The following is a 22138-nucleotide window of genomic DNA, read 5'->3' on the forward strand; positions in this document are numbered from 1 at the left end:
GGCCACAAGTTCCATCATTACCTAACGATGCTTCTGCGAAACGCACCCCGGTTCATTTCAAAGATACGAATTGTTCGTTCGTAAGTCAGATTGTTTTGATTCATACGTTAGACCTATCCCAAATGGCACCCTAAGGCCCTGTCTCAAATCACACCCTAAACCCTTATGGTCTTCCCCTGAGTCCATACTTTTGAGACTAATGCTGCTCTGATTTATCAAGTAGAAGTCAGCCCGCAGGACTGCAAACTCACATGAAGTATGCAATTTGGGACAGGACCTGAGTCCACACTTTTGTAACTTAATGCTATTTTAACTGTGTGGATGTCCGTTACAGAGCTCGCCTCAGTGCAGACATGGCAGAAGTGTGCAGAAGTGTGGGACACCCTACAGACTTTTGAACACAGGCACACGTGTTGATCATTGTTAGTACGGAAGAGCAAATTAAATGTGTCATTTAGGACAGGGCCTTCGTATTCGTGGTGTTGTAGTAGGGCGGAAAGATTAATCGAATGTGATTGTCATGCATATCTTGTCAGTAAAGCCAGTTCTATGATTAGTAGTAAATTTCCAGCACATGCTTTCAGATGGAGCAGCATTTACTACACAGAGCCATAGTTCACTGACAAGCTCCGCAAAATCACATTCATAATCGCAGACGATTTAATCACGTGATTATGAGATTGAAGAAATCGTTCTGCGATTATGAAAGCTGTTTGTGTAGCTTGTCAGTGAACTACAGCTCTGTGTAGTAAACCATGTCTGCATTTGTGACAAACAACAAGCACTACTCTACACTGCTCAGAACTCGCGTTTGAATCATCAGTGGCAAATTCTTTAAATATGAAAATGCACTTACAGGCTGTGAGTCAGAACAGACGACATTGTAGGCTACTCTCCCAGGTTCAGGAAACAGTCCTCCATAAAATGCATAGCATACACATGAATATTTGGTTTGAACTGTTCTGGAACAGTGTTGTAAATACAACTTAACCACTGATTTCTAGTTGTGTCCTCTTTTGGAAGGCCAAACAAAGTAGTTTTGCTTTCACAACGAAACACAGCGTCTCTATGACATGGCGGCAGTGGCAGCAACAGTACTACAGAGAGAATTGAAGTTACGCCTTCTTTATTTGCGTGAACATTTGGGCGGTGTAATGCAAATCTTCCCACAAAGTGACCTAGACATGTGGAGGCGTGTTTGAATGAGGCGTTTTAGGAGGGCGTAGACGAGTCTTAACTTTTATAAAGAATATCTCTTTGGGTTTGAGACTTTATTCTTATCAACTTTAGGGATCTTATCTATTCACAAACAGCTTGTAACACTCCAAAGAGAAAGAAAATCATCATCATCATCATATGACCCCTTTAAGTCCATGAGACCATAGGGTAGTTGTGTAGTACTTGAGACCAGTCTTAAGAACCTTTTTTGAAGGTCTTGTCTTGGTCTCAGACTAAAAAGACTCTGTATTTTATTTCAAGACCACAACTGCAGGGATATCACTGAATTGACGGTGCATTGTCTGATTCATTTGTCTACATCATTAATGTGATAATGTAATACTTACTGAGCATAAGCAATATCACAAAATCAAGAGAGCTGTTTTCACAAATATGAGCACAATTGCAAATGGTCATATTGATTTTATCCTGCCAGTGTTTCACTGTACCGCTCGCAGTACCCTGAGTGTTTTTGAGGGTTAACTTCGTGACATACAACAACAAAAAAAAGCAAAACGTCACATATCTTTGGAAAGTTAAGATTCTTGTGATTCAAAAGATGAAAACCTTAACACACAATCAACACAGCAGGAACAATCAGTGTCTTTGTCAGACCACCAACAAGGCTTCATGTTGTGATCCCACTGCGTTTTAATAGCTCATAGCTATAGTCATCTGCAGGCATCCGTTTACAAAAAATGTAGGCGGAATGTTTGTATCCTCTTTCAGTGTCTTCGAAGTTCTGTTACTCAATAACAGTAAGACTTACAGGGATTCTGAAGTTTGTTCTGTTTAGGAACAAACCTCAGAGGGTCACCTTTCAAAAGAGACCAAATCCATGCTCCAAATGGTTCAAGAACTGCATGCAGTTTACTTTGAGTATGCCTTTTTTAGGCGTTAAGGCAAATTTAACAGGAATGCTAAGAGGTTATACAAATGTTCAACAAACAAGAAGTTACTATTAAGTGAATTGCAATTTAGACGCAATTTTAATTATTATTATTCCTTTTTTTGTGGCTATTTCTGCAAGGAAAGTAGTTCCAAACAAATCCATAGCAGAGCAGTTGTGTGTTTCTGAGCAGCACAGTAGTGTTTCATTACTAAATAAATCAGCTGTTTTGAACGAATCGTTTGAATAAATTATTCTGAGACACACTCAAGTGATTTGACGCCACATAGCCTACTGGCAGTTTTAGTTTGATATTCACATTCATTTTATTTTTCTATTTAAATATACAACATTTTATTTGAAAAACATTGATCTCAACAATATTTCAGCACTTGTGCTTGTACAAGTTCAGATGCAGTCTCTGCAGTGCAAAGATGTAAAAGCTCTATAGTCTTATTATTCTAATTGTACTGTATTTATTGATTAAATATTAGAGATTATTTCAGGCAGCAAATGTGGATCTTTTTAGATGAATTTGAGTGTTGAATGTCTTGTCTTGGTCTCAACCCCTCAAAGTACTGGTCTTGTCTTGGTCTTGTTTTAGGTGGTCTTGATTACAACACTACTGTAGGTTGTCCCATTTGGCTTTTAAGGATTCTAATTTAAACCAAATTAGACATCAAATTGAAATCTGTCTGTTTTCTAAATGCATCTTTTTGCTTTTTATATTAAAATAGTTTTTTGATCTTCCAGTGAAAAGACAGAATTCTCTCTGGTAAAGAATGACTTCTTCAGTCATTTCATCCACTTTAACTTCACGCCTTTCTTAAAAATGACTGCAAGCTAACATTCAAATCTGCCTTCATCCCTGCCATACACCCCCCCCCCCCTTTTTTTTTTGTTTGATAATCTGTTTCGCTTGGATATGTGTCACAATACAGAAGAGAAGATCTGTGGCTTCTGGTACATTGCAACTTTAATTTGAGTTTGTTCATTACACAAAGCTACTGTATGACTTCAGAAGACTTTGAATATATTGCGCACAGTATGAACGTATAATAAACGTGGTCCATTCATGTTATTCATGTTTTTTGAGGCTCACGTCTTCAGTGACCATTTATTATAATTGTATGAAAAACAGTGGCCAGCACACAGTTGACATGAGGGTAAGGCATTTCATTTGTAGCTGCCGTATCTCTTTAATAGATTGGTCTAGTACATGATGTTGTGTTCAAGGATATCTTTTTTTTTTGTCTTTTTAAATGTAAGTGGTGACTTTGAGGGCACATGAAAATCGAAAAAGCGGCAAGCATTCTTTTCAGAGTGGTTTCAAGTGCTCGTAACAGAATCACATACTCCATGTCTGACCATGACATGTCCCTCTTCAAAAAAAAAAAAAAAATGTATGTATCCTAAGCAAATATCCATAGGCTACTTGTCCAAGTAGCCCCCACTGTCTGCACAAGCAGCTTCCACTAGTGTAGAATTAGACTCGTTGTGTTTAATGGAGGTTGTCAGGGGTTAAGAGTGTTTTTTTTTCTTCTTTGGGACAGAGGGAGGGAGAGAGAGAAGATGTCATTGGTTGCCAGTAAGTTGCCAGGAAGCTACCGACTCCCCTGCAGTGCTCAAGCCAACATCCCTCCAGGCCTGAACTGTCCATTGAACCCCCTGTCACTTTTCTTACTCTCTCTCAGCCAAGGCAGGAATTATATGTCATTAAATTGAAATTTGGTGCCACAGCTGTGATCCAGCTTCACACTGAGAGAATAGAGTACAGTGATTTAACAGAGAGAACTTTCTTTTGAAGTAGACTTCAGGATCATTGCTCAAGAAGAATTCAACTCATGAAGTTTAATCAGTGGTTGACACAGCAGAGCAAGAGGAGCAGACATCTTTACAATAAAAACTGACTCTACAATAGTTGTAATTCAGCGAAATGAAAGTCTATGGCTGGATGATAAATTTGAAATGATTTCGCTGAGCACTTGAAATTAAACAACATAATGAATGTCAAGGGGATTTTTATTTAGCCATTAATTTTCCGTATTGTGTCATTAGATTTAAGTTAATTTGTTTTTGCCTTAACTTATAGCACTCATATACTGAACTATTCTATGCCATTTTATACACAGTATGAGTAGTGTGCTCACTAAAATTTCAAACAAGAAGTGCACTTAACCAAAATGTTTGGCACTAAACTCAATAATCACCATTTTCCTTAGATAGAGAGGAAGAAGAGGGGTAATCAGACTATTTAAAGTTGCATGCTTTTTTTATTTTTATTTTTTTACCATTTTACAATTTTTACTTTTTTTGTCAGTAAAAATTGCAGTGGAAAACACTTTGTAAACTAGTTTTTTTTTTCTTCTGTATTTTAGTTCTTTCAATGTTTTGAATCTGCTTGGCAATAATGGCAATTTGGTTCAATTTGGATTAAGTGGTTCCTATAAAAATCCACCTTTTTAAGACAATTCAGGATGAAGATATAAATCAGGTACTGTCAAAAGGCTTAAAATATTTATATATGATATGCAACTTCATCTATCCAAAGTGATACAGTCCTGCTGAGTCTCAACATGATGTGTTATTATGCAAATGAGACACATCAGGTATCGATGATGACAGAAAGTGGTGCTGATTTTAGCCTATAGTTGCAAAATGACCTCCTTGCTAATTTGATCAAAAGAACAAGAGGACTCTCACATTTTCTCAAGTGGTAAAATTAAATGTTAGTGTGTTTGCCAATATTTTGATGTAGCCTTTAGGGGCCAACATTACTTCTACATTTGTCATTGTATTTTGCATTCCAATTACTTGGAGGGAATATGATTTGCGTTTATTGAAATGTGTTTTCCTTAATAAGAACACAAGACGACTCATTCAAGAAAACTCATTCGGAAATCTCCACATCTGCAGGGAGTGCTGTGAAGCTGCAGTGATTTGGGTTGTGAAAAAGAATAAAACTTGGATTATAAAATGTAGAGTAGTTTGCATCACACAAAATTCCCATTTGTTTTTGGATTTTACATGTGTGTCTAAATAAATTCATGCATAAAAATTGAGTTGGTAAGTAGCTTTGGAGATCATGCCAGACCCTCTATCTTTTCCATGAGCATCAATCCTGCTTGTTTGTTCCGCAAATACCGAACAAAATAGCTTTCAGATATGTTCTAATGTGGCCCCATCACTGTTCATTAAACATCTGCTGCAATGACGTGAGAAGATTCTGTCAGACATTGTGCTCATTCACAAAAGCTGTTGCAGAGAAGTTCAGCATTGTGTCCAGTGAGTGATTCTGGGAAGTATGAATGAATGACCCAGAGGTTTAGATTAAGACTTGGTGCAGTGAACATCCATACATGCAGCTATTCATGGGTTGTCATGTCTGAAGAATGCAGCCTTCATAAGTTGGCTGTCCAATATTGCCGTCTCTATTTAACCAGCATGTCAAACAAAATGCTATTGAAAAACTATTCCCTCAAGAACAATTAAGTGATTGTTCAAAGCCTTGACTCCTTTTAATACTAGGAATCCTGGAAGAAACTGCATTTTCTAATCTATATTTATGTCTTATACAGTGTCCAAAATGGTATGTTTAGTGTTTGAGTTCTGTGACGTTAATGGCTGTTTCTTGTCATGTTTCTGGAGCCCCACTGTTCTGAAGCTAATATGAAGTCGTGTTTTAGCCAATGCTTTGTTTCTTTGGAATCTCTTTCAAAATGCCATATGGCTGGAACATACATGCTTTCTCTTGAAGCATTAATGCACCTGTCAAACTCGTCTCTGCTGCAATCACAGAGAGGTAGAAATCTGTCTGAGGAGCTGACCAGGTTTACATTTCACTGCAAGCTGTAGTCGGTGTATAACTGTATGTGGCAAAAAACTTTAATATTGAATCTTGATGACTTTGACTACATCTTGGACTTATTGTGATTATAGCAACGTCACTGGCAGAGGTCACAAATGGCTTGAAACCTAAAATACGAGATATGCCAGGTCTAAATGCCAGCATATATATATATAAGAAATATATAGCCTATATATAAAATATGCTTGTACATATCAGTAATTGTTTAATTAATTTTACACTAAATCCCTGAATGTTAACCACATTCAGTACATTCTTGTTGGGATTTACAAAACAAAAAACAAAAACTTTTTTTCTTTCTTTCTTTTTTTCCCCTCAGAGTGGCACTTCTTATCATAGTCAAGACTTCTTTCACCAAAAACGGTCAGAATAAAATTTTTACAAGACCATATTCTCTCTGACCCTGAACAGGCTAATCCTTGAATAATGATGTCTTTGCAAAGCCTGCATTGCATTCTGGGATTTGTGTGATTTTGAGTAATGTAACATAAGTAGCAAAAAACAGCATTTAATTCATTTCTGTGAAATAGAAACTGTTTGAATCAGTTCAAAACTCTGATTCAGCAATTTGATTATCATTTTTCAAAAAATTATCAAGATCAAAAATTGGTTACATTATAGTATTTTCCATAGTACACTAAACTCATTTGATTTGATTATTTTTTTTTTTTTTGTGAAATGACTCCTACTGTTGCTAGTGGGGTTGAAGATCAGTGTTGAGTGTTGTTCTTCATCTAGCAGATGGTGGATAGAGTGATTGAGCAGCACATGTTGAGACTCTAATCCTTCTGTTTTTGATTAGTATGTGGCCTCTATGAGGAGTGAAGAGGTAGAGTATAAAGCCTGGACATTTCAATTAGAGCTATCAGGGATTGTGCCGTTACCCCACACAAACCCTGATTAAAAAAGCTCCACTAATCTATCAGAGTGCTGCTACTCAGCTTTTAAGGAGTAATGGGCGTTACTTGTCAATACAGAACTCTTCCAACCAAAAATGGCATATATTGGATCAGTCAGCCTTTCTTTGTCAGTTGAAGCTAAAATGACTTGGAGTAGTATTATGAAACCAGCTAAGGGGTTTTATATTACATTGCATTTAAAGTATTTCCATCATTATAGTTTCCAAACCTCCACCGTGATGTTTGCAAGTATTTAGTCTCCGCATAGATTTCTGGGAGATGTATGTGTCGCATTCTTTTACGTTCTGCCTGGAAACAAAGTTGCTGTGTCGCCAAACCCTCTCATGGAAGAAGAAAGCCGTCACGTTTACAACTGTGACAATGAGCTCTTAGCAGGATCAACTAAATGCTGGATTTTCAAGAGTTTGTGTTGAATTTTCAAGTTTGCGGCATAGAATCTTTAAAATAAATCTAAGCGTTTTACAGACCAGTCTGTTATTGTGGGGACATTTCCGTGCCCCTAAACATGATGCGGCACAAACTGAAACATGATTGGTTGCTTTACCTGTCAGTCATATAACCTCTTGTGCAGTCCATGGCCATTCAAAACAGCCAAAGTTCCCAGACCTTTTGACGTCAGTCTGAAGGTCTGGCTACGCGAGACTAGCAAGTACTCGGTTAACATGTTGTCATAATTTTGTGACATTCTTTGAGTAAAATTTCAAATGCTTGAAGTGGAATGAAAAGAAACAACAAGTTTCTAAGGCTGAAATAACAGTTGACTCAGCATTCATTGAATAGATTTCCAGCACAACTTTGCTTTGCTCGTTGAATTTCATGGAGGCTTATGGAAAGCTTGTTATAATTAATGTTAAATGCTTGACTGGAAATCTTAATGGTCTTTTTGGGTCACTGTTGAAATGAAATTTTCTTATTAACTATAGGCTCTTTGTTATGTTTTTTCCTTTTACAGTTCTTTCCTTTTGCAAACTAATAGTTTGAAATGTATTCCTCACACTGCAGTTAAACATCTGTCCTTGAATATATACAAACATTCTCACTCTCAAATGAATCAGAATTGATTTATGGACAGAATTTTGTGCAGTGAATTCTAGTATGTTAAATTCTCTGCTCGCACTGCTTGTTTCTGTAGCATTTGCCATTAGCATTGGTAATGAGCAATTTCCACAGGCTATCAAATCACAATAACCTCTTTAGCAAGCTATGGAAATATTCATTCCCTTGAGAAGTTTTGTTATAAGTGGACCCTGCGTGGATCAACATCATGCCAGAGGTGGAGGAATTCATCTTGTTGAAATCTTATGATGTCAGCTCTCTTGCCACGCACATCAAACATGATTTGTGACCCAAATTTTGTAAATATAAATATTTCACAGATTCGTTGTTCATTTTTTGCCTCTTTAATAACATGAGATTAAGTTAGGTTTGATAATAGCTTATCACATTAAAATTTGACACTTAATCAAGCAATGTTTGCAGTTGCTCATTTGCATGTCCCAGCAGAATAAGAAGTAGTGGTTGCATATTTATCAGGAAGCTTTAATAAGGATGTATGTGTTCAGGGCATAAGATATAGAACTCAAGAGCTTGATTTTTAGATGAATATAGTTTACAATATACATATATTTTAATTAAGTACAACTTGTATTTATTTATTTATTATAAACTCAGTATAACAGTATCTAGATCACAGTGGTCACTTTTGGGCCTCTTCAGACGACTTTGTCATGTCGTTTAATAACATGCATACTCATCTTTTGATTCACTGCAGTATTCATGGTGCTGTTCAAGTCATTGACTACTTAATCTTCAGGTCAGCCACTAGATTATAAAATGAAATATTGCTAATATTGGTGGGTATAACCTCAGAAGTAATATTTCCTCTGATATGAGTTAAGGTAGAGGTTTATGTAAGGAATGCTCAAAAGTGTGTCTGCTACAGCTGTAATATAATAATACTTCTCTTAGCATCAACGCACATTGTATCTTGCTGTCTAGATTTTATATGCCGACTGCTGTGCACGAGGAGATTAGAGCAAAGCAACATACAGAGAGACAATGATAAGAAAGTATTGTTAATATTGAGTTGTTATTTTCTCATTTTCTCTGTCCTCTATAGTAAAAAAAGAAAGTGACAATACAGCTGAGATGACAGAATTGCTGGTCAGTGCTGACTCTCAGAATGTAGTTGATTAATTTGTTTATTATTATTATTATTATTATTATTATTCTTTTTTTAAAACTACAACTGCAGTGGCTGCTTGATTAAAAATTGATTCATAATGAAAATAACAGTGAAGCTCATTGTTGATTTCTTTGGTCTTTGCACTGTGAGCAAAGAAGCTCTTTATGAAAATATAACAGTTACTTTGATTACTATTATGTTCTTGTTAATGTCAGCAAGTAGTGCATTCTAAAACGAGCAAGTGATTAAACGACGCTGTTATTATTAAACTTCAAATACTATAGCAGGTGTTCATCCATACTTTTTAATTAGAGGTATTCACGGGTCCACTTGGATCCGAAAACCCGGGGTCTGACCCAAGACCCAAGCGGGTTCAGATCCAAAACCTTAACGAATGTCTCGGACGCTTAATTACTCTGCTTGTTTCTTTTTATGTGAAGAAGCCCTTCATCAGAGATGATGTAAATAGTGTTGCAGAAAATTCTAACTAATCTGATTTGTTAGGCTATTGATTTAATTTTTATAGAGCTATGCCGTTTATTTTTCCAATCCTTTGGTCACAATTGAAAACCGGAAATAACAACTCAGAAATAACTTGTATCCATCAGGCAGGCATATCCATATAAAGTAGTAATAAATTAGTAAATAAATAAATGAAAGTAATTGAGCAGTGGATAAATCAGTCAGCAGAACACTGGAAATTTCCTCACTGATTGGGGGGCTGCAGGCTGCGTACACATCAATGGCATTTACATTCGGGTTTTACTCAGTTGTATGTCTCACATTGGTAGAAAAGATCTGTTGCTACTTCAGTTACATCGCAACTTTAACATCAGTTCATTTAACTTTGGGTATTTAAAATATAGTTAGTCTGTTTGGTAAGTCTGATGCTATGTTACACTTTTTTTTAATGTAGCATATTTTTACACATGATGTTTAAGTAATACAAATAAATTCATTTAATATCACACTTTCCCACAAGATAGAGAGATTTTTATATTTAATTATTATTATTATTTCCAGTTTTCTCATCTTATTTGCAGCTAGAAGGTTAGTAGTTCATCTTTTATACTTGTTAGTTGTAACCTCAGATACTGTGTTTCTCTAGTGGCCTCGTCTGAACCACAGATCTTGACCAGGTACATCACAGCCGTCAGCAAATCATTCGTTTGTGGTTTCATTTAGTTTTTTTTTGGTCTCTAATGTCTTTGTTCAAAGGATACCTGGAGCTATTCTTTGATGGGTAAAAAATAACCCGCTGTATTCTTGAAGGCGACATTCCAAAGGTGCTGGAATGCAGCTCATTAGCTGTAGAGAGAGAAACGTTTGAAACTATGATTGCTGTTGATTACTGTGGTGGGCTGTGTAGAGTGATATTAAGATGTGAGATGAGAGGATCTGAAAATGATTTCATGTAGAATATATTCATAATGGAGCACTCGGATATTCAGCCAGTCCATAACGTCTCATTGCCTGCTCATCAAAATCAGTATTGTTGGGACAGTGTCTTGTTAGAGCTCTCAGAGAGCCGCATACGTCAGGATTTAGTTGAGTGCCTTATTTCAGTTGCCTTTTCTCTCTGCAGTGTTTATTCTTGTATGGTTATTGCAAATAAGCTTAAGGAACTGCATGCTCAGCCTTTGCTTCTATTAGAAATGAAGATATTTCTCAGGAGAGGTTTAGAGGGAACGTAGAACAGTGCTGATTGGTCCATACATGGTTTTCAACAAAAGACAAGCCCCCATTTTTGGCATCAATAATCCCACACCACACAGTGGGACAGCACTTAGTTTAAAATAAAATCTAAATTAGGAAATCCCAGCAGCAATACTAGAAAAGAGTCACTCCATGGCCTGTTTGTATACTCTCTATTGAGCTTTAAAATCACTCGCTCATTTTATCTTTCCCACCAGATGGTGAGATTGCCAATTATTTATTTTTATCTTGTTTTCCCTTGAGTTTTCTCATATTTTTGCTTTGCAGCTGGATAGTATGAGTAGCTTCATAATTTGTTTATTTGTACACACAGGTATTATAACAGATTTCATTTCATGTTTACTTTAGTATGCATGAGTTGTTTACTATAGTTTCATCTCATTTCAAGTGATATTTTATAATTTTGCATGATTTGTAATCTTTTACAGTAGGCCTGTGATTTTTTTTTTTTTTAAATTACAGTACCAATTATGGATCAACCCTCTACAGTAAACTGACCTTGTTGCTTATGTTTGACTGTAGCTCTGAGACTGATGCATAAATATTACATTGATGCCAATCTATAAAGATTGATTTGTTTGGTGTGGGTCTCGAGGAAGGAGAAGTTATACATTCAAGGGAGCATTTGGGAAGCCGACATTTAAATGCATGACTTTTCAGACTATTTTTTTTATGGGAAATGAAATGGATTTCCTTCCAAACTTTTATTGGGTCATGTTAAGGCTCTGATTAAACGCTTAGCGCAAATAAATAGAAAGTGACAAAGATTTCTCCCTCTTGCACATTGTATTTATGGAACATGGTTTTAAACAATTTGTGAAGTTGTTCAAAGGTGACATATATTTGATTGATTTTTGACTGTCCTTGGAAAGAGATGTGAATGACACGTATCCTCTAGTAAAATTTGATATCTCCTCTGCAAACATGACTCTTCAGACAAGAAAAATCAAGGAAACATGGTACCCATGTATAAGCAATCCATGTTTTCTGACACTTTAAACTCACATAGGAGTTTGGGAGAGCCATAGTAACATCCTGTGCTAGCCTCGCTTATTTCACGATTCTGTATTTTTGTCCTTTTTCAAAGAATTGCATACGTTCATGATATGTCATGATAAATAACAAGCTAACATGGATTTGAGCAGCAAACTTGTTGGAAACATGGAAGTCGAGTTAAGAAAAACTTGTCGCAGTGTGGCTGTGCTGCAGGATGCTGGTTTCAGTGGGAGAGTCAGAAATATGTTCCCCTGGGGTGACTTGTATTTCTTCAAACAGGAAGAACCTCAGTGGAAATCTTCCACAGAATAATAAAAAGAAGTGTAAAGGTTTCGAAAGCCAACCAAAAGTTTCTTAGTATTTCTCATGGTGTTTTGTCACTTGCTCATGGTGCTAGCATGATGAGGTGATTACATCCTAAAAAATAAAGGTTCTTTATTGGTAGCTGTGCTTCCATGAAGAACATTTCATTGCACAAAATTTCTTTATAGTGGAAAAGGGTTCTTCAGATTATTTATGTTCTTCACACTTCTTCTTTTAAGAACTGCTCACTGAAAGGTTCTTTGGGGAACCCAAAATAGTTCTTTCTAAGGCATCGAATTACTCAAACTTATATGACTTGCTTTCTTCTGTGGAACATGAAATGTATTTATTTTTATTTATTTAGCCAAGTACTTTTCTATTTGGTGATCATTTTATTTTATCTAACCATCAAATTTTCTGTTTTTCTTTGAGTTGCACTAGTTCGCTTGGAGAGATTTGAAAAAGGTAATCAGGATGTCATGGTTTTGAAATACAGTAGTTATTTTCTACAAAGCCTCTACAGACAGTGTAAACAAAAGCTCCTAGGGGCAAGACAATGCAGTTGTGAAGACCAATTTCTTTCATAAGCAGAAACACTTGTTATTCTTGAAAGATTTTCACAGCTGATCTGTGTAATACTTCAGCAAAATAACTTAATAAGAATAATAAATCAATTTTTTTTTTTATCACAGGTTTGTGATGCAGTCAGTCACTTGGAGGACATAGCATACCGTGCCATAGGCACGCAGAAACAGGCATGCTGTCAATAATCAATTAGCCTGCCAGCACCTCCTCATGAGCACCTGAAGTAGTCAGCTCGAAGTGTTCACCTTCTTTCTCATTCACGAGTCGGTGATTTCAGCCTTGCTGTTTTGTTTTATTAGATAAAGGCCAAAGGCTGCTATGCTCTCTGTGTTTAATCTAACAGGAAAATCGGTGGAGAATTGTGGCATTTTGGGTTTAGCTGTGTTTTTACATTTATAGTAGTTGACATTTACTGCAAGAACAATGAGGATAAAATTAATAATGTGAAATAAAATGTAAATATTATGGAACTTAAAAGTAATATTCAGTTTTACAGTCTCTTCTGACAGCATCCATGGCACAATGTTTGCTCCATTTTCTGCCACTATAAGTGTATTTTATCAACTTGTTTGTTGACAGGTTTTATTTTACAAGTCATTTGACTAGAAACATTAAGTCATTTTTCTAGTCAAATGACTCTCACAGCTTAAATGTGATATGTGTTAATTTCTGCATTATTAGAACCACCAAACAGAGACTGCAAACTTGTACTTTTCTATCAATATACAAATGGCTGAAAGTTGTTTCTTCTTTTCTTTTTAAGTTTGAGAGTTTTATAAATTTTACACATGAAATTTCTTATTCAAGAATTTTAGCCATATTTGATGTGCTCTATGTATGTGCGTTGATTGATGTTTGTGTGTGAATAAAAGCCTAATTAAAGTCTCTTTTTGGTATAAGACTTGGCTCGATTCATATGGATTTCTTTAACAATCTCTTTTTAAACATTTTGAAGCACTTTTGGAAGAATGGATTTTCAATAGAAGGGCAGAAATGGAGGTTTCAATAAAAATATTATGATCTGTGTTTTAAAGATGAATGAAAGTCTTTTGGTTTGGAAATGCATGAGGGCGAGTAACTGTTTTTTGGGGGTGAACTGACCCTTTATTTTTTAGACTAAATTTTTTGTCCTTCATTGAGATGGACAGGAACTAATAAAGAAACAGGACTGTGAAAAGACAGAGTTGAACTTGAACTCGCAATGTGTCGGAGCAGGTGCGCTATCCAACAGGCTAATAGTGACAACTCTGACATGGCCTTAAAGTTTTGTAAACGTCTTTCTTTACAATTTAGATGCAGTAGTCTTCCTGAAATGTTTGCATTGCACCTCAGTGTTTGGAGTAGCAGTGTCATATTGTCCTCTGGGGAAAGGTGAGTTTATTTTAGATGTTCAGGACAATGCCTGCAAGGATAGAAAGGTCACAGAAAAGACTAAATGCCCTTATCTTGTTTAAAGTATTTAGTGCTTTAGCAAATTACACAAGGTCGTTCATGCATGTATATAAAAAATTACAATTACTGAAGTAATTTATGATGCACGTTTTGCAGTTTTGCTATGTCAAAAATAACTACTTCTTAAATGCTTTGTGGCCTATCAGTGACGTTGCTGTAAATAGAAATGAGAAAATTTAGCTGATTATGAATGCATGAGACATTAGCCATCCAAAATTTTTGCTATACTGACAAAAGACTAGAGTCGATCAGCCAGTTTGAAGGCTGTCTGCATTGCACAATGTCCCTTTTGCGTTTGTTTGGAAGGTCATTTCTATAAAGCAGCTTGCCGGCTTTGTATATTGTCCCTTTTTAGTGCGAAGGATAAACCGAAAGGAATTTGGAGGGCTTACGGCATGGGTGGATGCTCATTAACATTCTTCTGGCATAATATTGAGAGCAGTTCCACCATTCTTGTGTAATAGAAAGTCGTTATCTCGCATTGGGGTTTGTTTGGCCATCCGTTCACAAATTAGCTGCCAAACACATTGTAAACTTCATATCAATCTAGATGGCCATTAGAGAATGAATGACCATCAGGTTATAGGTGAAGCAATAATTCACCTTAAAGACTCCGCACCTGATCCTGAATACAAATCAGCTCACTTTTGGATTGTGATAGGGAGATTGTAAGGAAAAAGATTAGTTACTCTCTCTTTTTTTTTTTTTTTTTTTTTTTTGTAGGGCATTGCATGGTACTGGTGGACACAGATTCACTGTAAATTCAATTGCAAGTTCAATTCAACTCCAAGTATGTCAGGGCAAACTTGAAAATGTGAGAAAGCGTATTTTGTGGGCACAGTTTGGTGATGAACTGATGGAGTTTCGACTCCGAGATGATCAGGTAGAGGGTCTCGAAGCGTGATGGTTTTTCCACAGGACAGCGCTGAAGCCGTTTTTACAGCTTGAATAAATTTAGACTCAACTCAAGCTTGCTGTTCCTGCCAGTAAACAAGTCCTTAGGGTTCTTTAGGTTTACAATGCTTCAACAGTTTTTCACAACTGTTGAATAAAAGTCTTTAGTCAGGTCTCAAAGGCATCTCAATTACTATGGGAATGCTAACGGTTCTCCAGTTATTATAGACCTCCTTTGTGGGGTCCGTTAATAATGAAGTCGATTATAGACCTCCTTTGTGGGGTCCGTTAATAATGAAGTCGTTAAGGATTGAAACTCTCAGTTCTTTTGGTTTTATGAAAGCCAGGATGGTCATCTCAAAAACAATTAGCCTCTAATTACTTTGACAGCTCATGCTCATTAAGTTGTGATTTACAGGAGATGTGGCTCTGCAGCGTCACCTGTAGTATAACGATTATTACAATTCAGCCTAAACAGCAAGAGGCACTCGGTCACTGGGCATTGACTTATAATCATTTAGCAATTTTCCTTGCCTTCATTTGATGAATGAGTCACATTTAACCTCAGTTTTCAGGTGAATGCTGTATATAGTGTTATGTTTATTAAGCCGTTGTGAAATGTTGATTTGCCCTGCGATAAGCTCATTAAATAAACTATTTAGCCCTGACATCCACTTGACTGGCTTTTTTGTTGCCACGTTACAGCATAGAGAGATGATCATTAATTAATAAGAAGAAACCTTGCAGTTTCAGTGTGGCTGCTTGAAGTTCCACACATTCAGGGATCCAGCAAGCAGGACAGGTGAGACAGACTGCAGGATAATCACTCATTCTGACAGTTGAGGATTCATGCTGACGTGAGAGATTAAAGGTCTGCTTGCCAGACACCCCCCCCCTCCCCACCTCTTCCAGCTCTAAATTAGTGTTGCAAATGGGCGAGAGGAGTTTGTCTGCGGCGGGAGGTGGCAGTTTTAATCCAGTTAGGAGACACACACAGGCGGACTGTAATCTAGTCTGAGCTTTTCTTGAAGAATACACTCTTGTCCTCTTCACTGTATCGCTCCTCAAAAAGATCTTTGGCTGCATATTTCATAAAACTCTTTAAAAAATGCAGCAAAACTTTGAAGCTTGTATATATATATCGGCTGTTTAACACAAAACCCACAGGGACAAAAATATGTATATGCATTAGTCATTTATATGGCATAAACACATTTAAGCCCACTATGCTGTGATTAGTTTATTCTGAGTATACCAACACATTGTAATCACTATGATTATGTCTCTTTGGCCTTTTATTCATAAAGCATCAGCTGCTGAGAGTAATGGTTTTACATAAGCTGCCTCTTTACTGGCTCGTATGTGACCTTTGGATGTTGACATTTCGATGACGATGCTCTCTCTCAACCCACAGTCATCTGAATGTACAACAAATATAATATGCTGTTCCTCTCTGCTGGATTTATGGAAAACGTTTGCAGGTATTCAAGGTAATGATGTACAAAACTAAACAACATCATATATACAAAGAAAAATAAAAACTATTTGATCTATATATAATATACTATGTATGTTCATGTGCACAGAAATTATATTGATTATATTTAAATGTATGTTTTATAGACAGATAGACAGATAGACAAAATATGTATTTTTATATGTGTGTATGTTTTAGGAATTTTAGTAAATTTATTTCAAGTAGTTGTCATGTAACATTTTTATTTTTGTTAATGTTTTATTCAACAGTTTATTGTCGTCATGTACAGGAAACAGTCTGTTACACCATACAATGAAATTCTTACTCTGTGAATCCTTTCAGCAGCCTCTGACATAAATAAGTTAAGGACATAAGAATAAAAGCAAACTGTAAGAATAAAAGACACAATATGTAAATTACAGTTACACAATTACTTACAAGATTACTGATTACTGAAAAATTGGTAACATTTTATTTTAAAGTGATAGTTCACCAAAAAATGAAAATTTGTTGTTTATCTGCTTACAGGGCACCCAAGATGTAGTTTGTACTTTGTTTCTTCAGTAGAACACAAATTATGATTTTTAGCTTCAGGCGTTGCAGTCTCTCAGCAGTACAGTGCTTGGCAATGGTCACAGAATCTACGAGAGAAAAAAAAAACATGCACAGACAAATCCAAATTAAACCCTGCGGCTCGTGACGATACATTGATGTGTAAAGACACAAAATGATCAGTCTGTGCAAGAAACTGAACAGTATTTATATCGTTTTTTTTTACCTCTGATAACCTCTGATTCATGTCTGAACTGTTAGAACTCTTGTGAACGTGCTTCACAGCAGCCTGTATCATCTTCTTCTTGTGGCTTTATGGCGAATCGCAGACTTATAAGTGCATTACCACCACCTATCTCTCAAATGGACCATTAACACTCTATCTACAATCTCAATCAGGAGTGTCAATGGTCCACTTGAGAGATAGGCAAGAAACAAAAAATTGCATGTATAAAGTGCACATTGTGCAATGTAAACAAGGAAGACATGCATGTGCAAAGATCTGTAGAGGTAGAGTGAGTCCATATACTTGGCATTGAAAGGTATGTGTGTGCAGAATATGCTGCGGTAGCATGTAGTCTCTGATGTTATTTGTATTATGTGTGCATGTCTGAGTGTGAGTGTAGGCTGGATGGGGTAGTTGACACCTCTCAAAATCAGAGGGTAATATACGTCTGCAGTAATGGAGTGTATTTTTATACTTAATTTGTTATATTTATATTATATTTTAGCTTATTGCAATTGCCAAAAAATATATTTTTTTATAGTTTTTAGAAAAATGTAATATTTTAAAAATAATACATAACCCACATATCCATGCGAGGTTACCTCACCTTGCCTATTATTTTCTGCCTGTACGAGGGCACAAGTGTATGTATCTGTGTGTGCGTGTGTGTGTGAGGCACTGAGACCAAAAACACTGCTGTGAGGAGGTGACTGCATTACTGCGATAACAGGTGTATTGCTGATGGCAAAGCTGATCTAGAAATACAGTGGAGATATGACAGCCTGCGTGAGTGTGTGTGGCAGAATAGATGCTTGATACTTGAGAGCAACAGCAGGGATTCTGAATTTCAATACTTGAGCATTGACTTTCCCTCAAGACCCCAGGTGCAGAGTAAAATGATTCCAAGCTGGCATTAGATTAATATTCAGCAGCGGTTCTTTGTTTGTGCAATAAATGTTTGCATTGCATCAAACAAAGAAAACACATTAAATAGAAGTGCACTACAGAATAGCTATCGTCATTGCACCGTCATTTATATTGCTTTGACACACATTCACAGTGTCACATTTTTGTGCTCTACTGAGCTGCAGTATATGAAAGGCAAGAGAAGTTAGTGTTTCTGTTGTCCTCAAGAGATTTTTAAATCGACATTCCATTCTCACATTATTAACAGCTGAATACCCTTACAAGTACATAAGAAATACCTCACAGCATTTTGAAATAGTATAGACTTAAGGGCTTGACATTTGCTTTTTTCCAAAGATTTTCTGAGTTGAAAAATTAAGGAGGCCATTAAAATGTTTTTGGTTTACTTAAAGGTGCTGGTCCACTAAGTGATTTTTGCAAAACAATGTTGATATTTGAAAGCACCAAACAAACACACCCATACCCCAACAGGACCTCGTCCCTCTTTTGATAACACTACCCCACACAAGGTTGTATATACACAACCTTGGCAGCAACAATGGCGGAATCTGCTATGCCTGTCCGCCGCAGCATATTCAAGCAGAAGCAAACACAGAAAAGTTATGTGAAAAAGCAAAATCAACCTAACTCATGTATTAAGAAGAAACAAAGCAACCTTGGCATCCGATTTCCTTCCGCTCCTTGAGTTTCTCCACCACTGGAAAGCAGCTTCAATATTTACGTGGGTCCTTCATCTTGCCTGATTTCGTAACCCTTCATTTTAATGTTTTGTTCTTCCGAAAAGTCCCTCCTTTTTTTTTTTTTACCTGCTGTCTCACGCTATCTATAGTCGATCAGCTAATATCCGTCATGTGCACTCACTGAGAGCTCTCTTCTCCCTATCATTACTAGACACACCCCTTACTGTTGATTGGCTGCGAGTTTGTTTTGAGACTCGGTCTGACACTGGTCAAAAGCGTTTTTCAAAAATCACTTTAATTTTAATTTTAATTTCTTAGTAAACAGAACACTAAGGCCTGGTTTCACAAATGGTGCTTAGCTTAAGCCAGGACTATGCCTTAATTAAATAAAGATATTTAAGCAACTTTTACAAAAATGCCTTAGAAGAAACCATTACAGGTGTGCAACTTGACACTTAACACTGACGTATTTTAAGATATGTCAGAGCAAAATATTTTCATTTGAGACAGCTCAAACATGCATTTTGATCTGGGACTAGCTTAAGCCTTGTCTGTGAAACTGGGGGTAAGTGTTTAAATATTTTTGCTTCTAGTCTGCTTGAAACTGTATATGCTGATACTAGTAAAATGAAGAATTCAGATGGAAAAACCTCTAAGTCTGTCCGAGTTTTTCTTTTAAATTAACATTTTTATCAGGCTTCTAATGCATAATGCAGAACGAATGCAGAACGAATGCATAATGCAGAACTTTTAATTATAAACAAGTCTGAAATACACCAAGACTCTTATTCTGAAATTCCTTTTCTATTGCTGGTTGCTCATTCACACAGATATGGGATAAAATATGCACTCTTACAGCCATCTACAACATATTACAATATAAACATGGTAAACACTGCCATGAATCATTAAATGTCAATCATAACCAATCGCTTGGCATAAACGTGCATTATTCATTGATTGCGAACTGAACTGCTCTGAAACCACAAGCCTTTAGAATGCACAAAAATGCAGTGTTTTACTTTGAAATGCGCAGTGCTAACATTTAATTAAATAATGTCCTTTTGAAGTTTGTTACATTTAATTGAGACTGAAGCCATCAGTTTTCAGAAGGATTGTAAGATCACCATATGTCTTGAGTGCTATAGTCTTGTCACGCACACACACACACACACACAATGACACACACACACACACACACACACACACACACACACACACACACACACACACACATATATATATATATATATATATATATATATATATATATATATATATATATATATATATATATATATATATATATAATATTTCTTACACTTATTAAACATTGTTTTGGAACAGTATGTGTGGAGGCGAGAGTCTGTAAGGGTTTATTTTTTTCTAAAATATACTATTTAGACAGCTTACCGAGACAGACACTGATGGAATCAGTCCCTGGAGGCTTTGACTCCTGTTTTCATATTCTTCAGGAGTAGACAGGTGAAATGAAGACAAGAACATCATGTGTGAGTTAAACTCAAGAAATACATCTTGTCTGAATATATTCCCGTGTCTGAACTTAGAGGTCCACTTACAGAAAACATATTTTTGCCATCTGTATTCCCCTTAAACCCAATAAAAGGAAAAGGAGAGAAAAAAAAATTTACCAAATCTAGTGTACGTTTGAACTTTGATTGCTAAGTGTTAAGAATTGTCATGTAAGGTGTAAATTTGCAGGGTTAAATAGGACTTAAAGGAGTAGTTCACTAAAAAATGAAAATTCTGTCATTAATTACTCACCCTCATGTCATTCCAAAGCCGTAAGACCCATAACAATTCTTCTCTTCCGCGTCAGTTTCTTCCACCATTCACGAGAGTACCATGACGCATATGTATGCATTCCTCTGCTTGAAAACAAGCAAGAAAACTGTCTGCATTAAAGCCATTACAGTGGAAATCATTGATGTTATCATACAGTACTACAATTCATGTGATTAAAAAATATAAAATTCTTTACTTTCAAATAAGTGCTTTAACAAAAAATATATTTTTGCTTTTAAACCTTTTGGAATGTCTTATGCCATAGACTTCCATTTCAAGAGTGTTACTTTAAATCAGCGTGTTTTCGGTGGTAATTGACAAAATGGCTGTCAATCTGTAAATAAAGCTTAAGTTGTATTTAACCTGTTCTATGCATTTAATGTATGCAAGCAAAATATCAGATATTTTTGGTCAGTTGTTAAATGCTCACATTATCCTAGGCGTACTGTATATTCTGATCATAGCCTGAATGTTCATGTAATCAGCTTTACCCCACGCTAGTTTTGATTTCTTCATCTTGAGAATGTGATATGTTGGCCATCAGGAGAGTTCTCCCATTTAATGACCAGAATAGCTTAGAGATCTTAAGGTTACTGCAACTTAATTGGCTTACTACTTTGTGTAGCATAGATCAGATATCATCGTGTAGGAGAGTAACTAGAAATACTTGTACTCCTTGGACACAGCAGATGATGAACTAATTCACTCAGTTGTTGTAGATGAGCTGTAATATTCTCTAAATGCTTGAAAGATGTTTCTCCATTTTTCTCATGTAATGAAAGATACAACATTCCTCTCAGGATCAACAGGACCCCTGTGGAGAGAGTATTTGGTTCATACAGTATATCAGAAGCCTTTCAAGTTTTGCTTTATATAGGGTGCCTTTAATATGTACTTGTCTAAATAAATAAATATTGTTAGGTACGATGTGCTTATTGTGTTCATATTGAATTGAGATGGGATATGGTTAAGGTTAGGGACAGGATTGGTGGTTTGATAGGGTGTAAGGGTGGGTTTAGGGGTAGAGGTAGGGTTGACAGTGTAATTATAGATGTAACTGCAGAAATAGTTACATAAGTTAGCCTACTACATGCAGACTACAATTTTTTTTTATATATTAGTACATATTAGTATATATTTTGAATATTAGTACAATGTAAAAACATGTATGTACAGAAAAGTACATTGTATATATTGGTTAACTTAAATGTAAGGAATAAAGTGGGTCTGATTTTTAAAATGATTTTTGAAAGAAGTCTCTTATAGTCCCCAAGGCTGCATTTATTTGATCCAAAATATAGCCAAAACAAATATTTTGAAATGTTATGTATAATTTCAAGTAATATTTCATTTTAGGAAATGTTTATTTTTCTTTTAGGCCTATAATTATAATTTAATACTTACAGTGAACAGAGACATGGTCTGCAGCCTGTGAAGTCGTGCT

At 36.0% G+C, this 22138-nt stretch overlaps 1 protein-coding gene across 1 annotated transcript in view; it reads left to right on the forward strand.

Annotated features, from left to right (window-relative positions):
* The window catches only part of LOC109071267 (neurotrimin-like), a 259248-nt gene that overhangs the window by 1228 nt on the left and 235882 nt on the right, over positions 1 to 22138 (forward strand). The gene's annotated exons all lie outside the window — the stretch shown is intronic.

This window comes from Cyprinus carpio, chromosome A10 (genome assembly GCF_018340385.1).
Source record: "Cyprinus carpio isolate SPL01 chromosome A10, ASM1834038v1, whole genome shotgun sequence".
Classification (NCBI taxonomy): domain Eukaryota; kingdom Metazoa; phylum Chordata; class Actinopteri; order Cypriniformes; family Cyprinidae; genus Cyprinus; species Cyprinus carpio.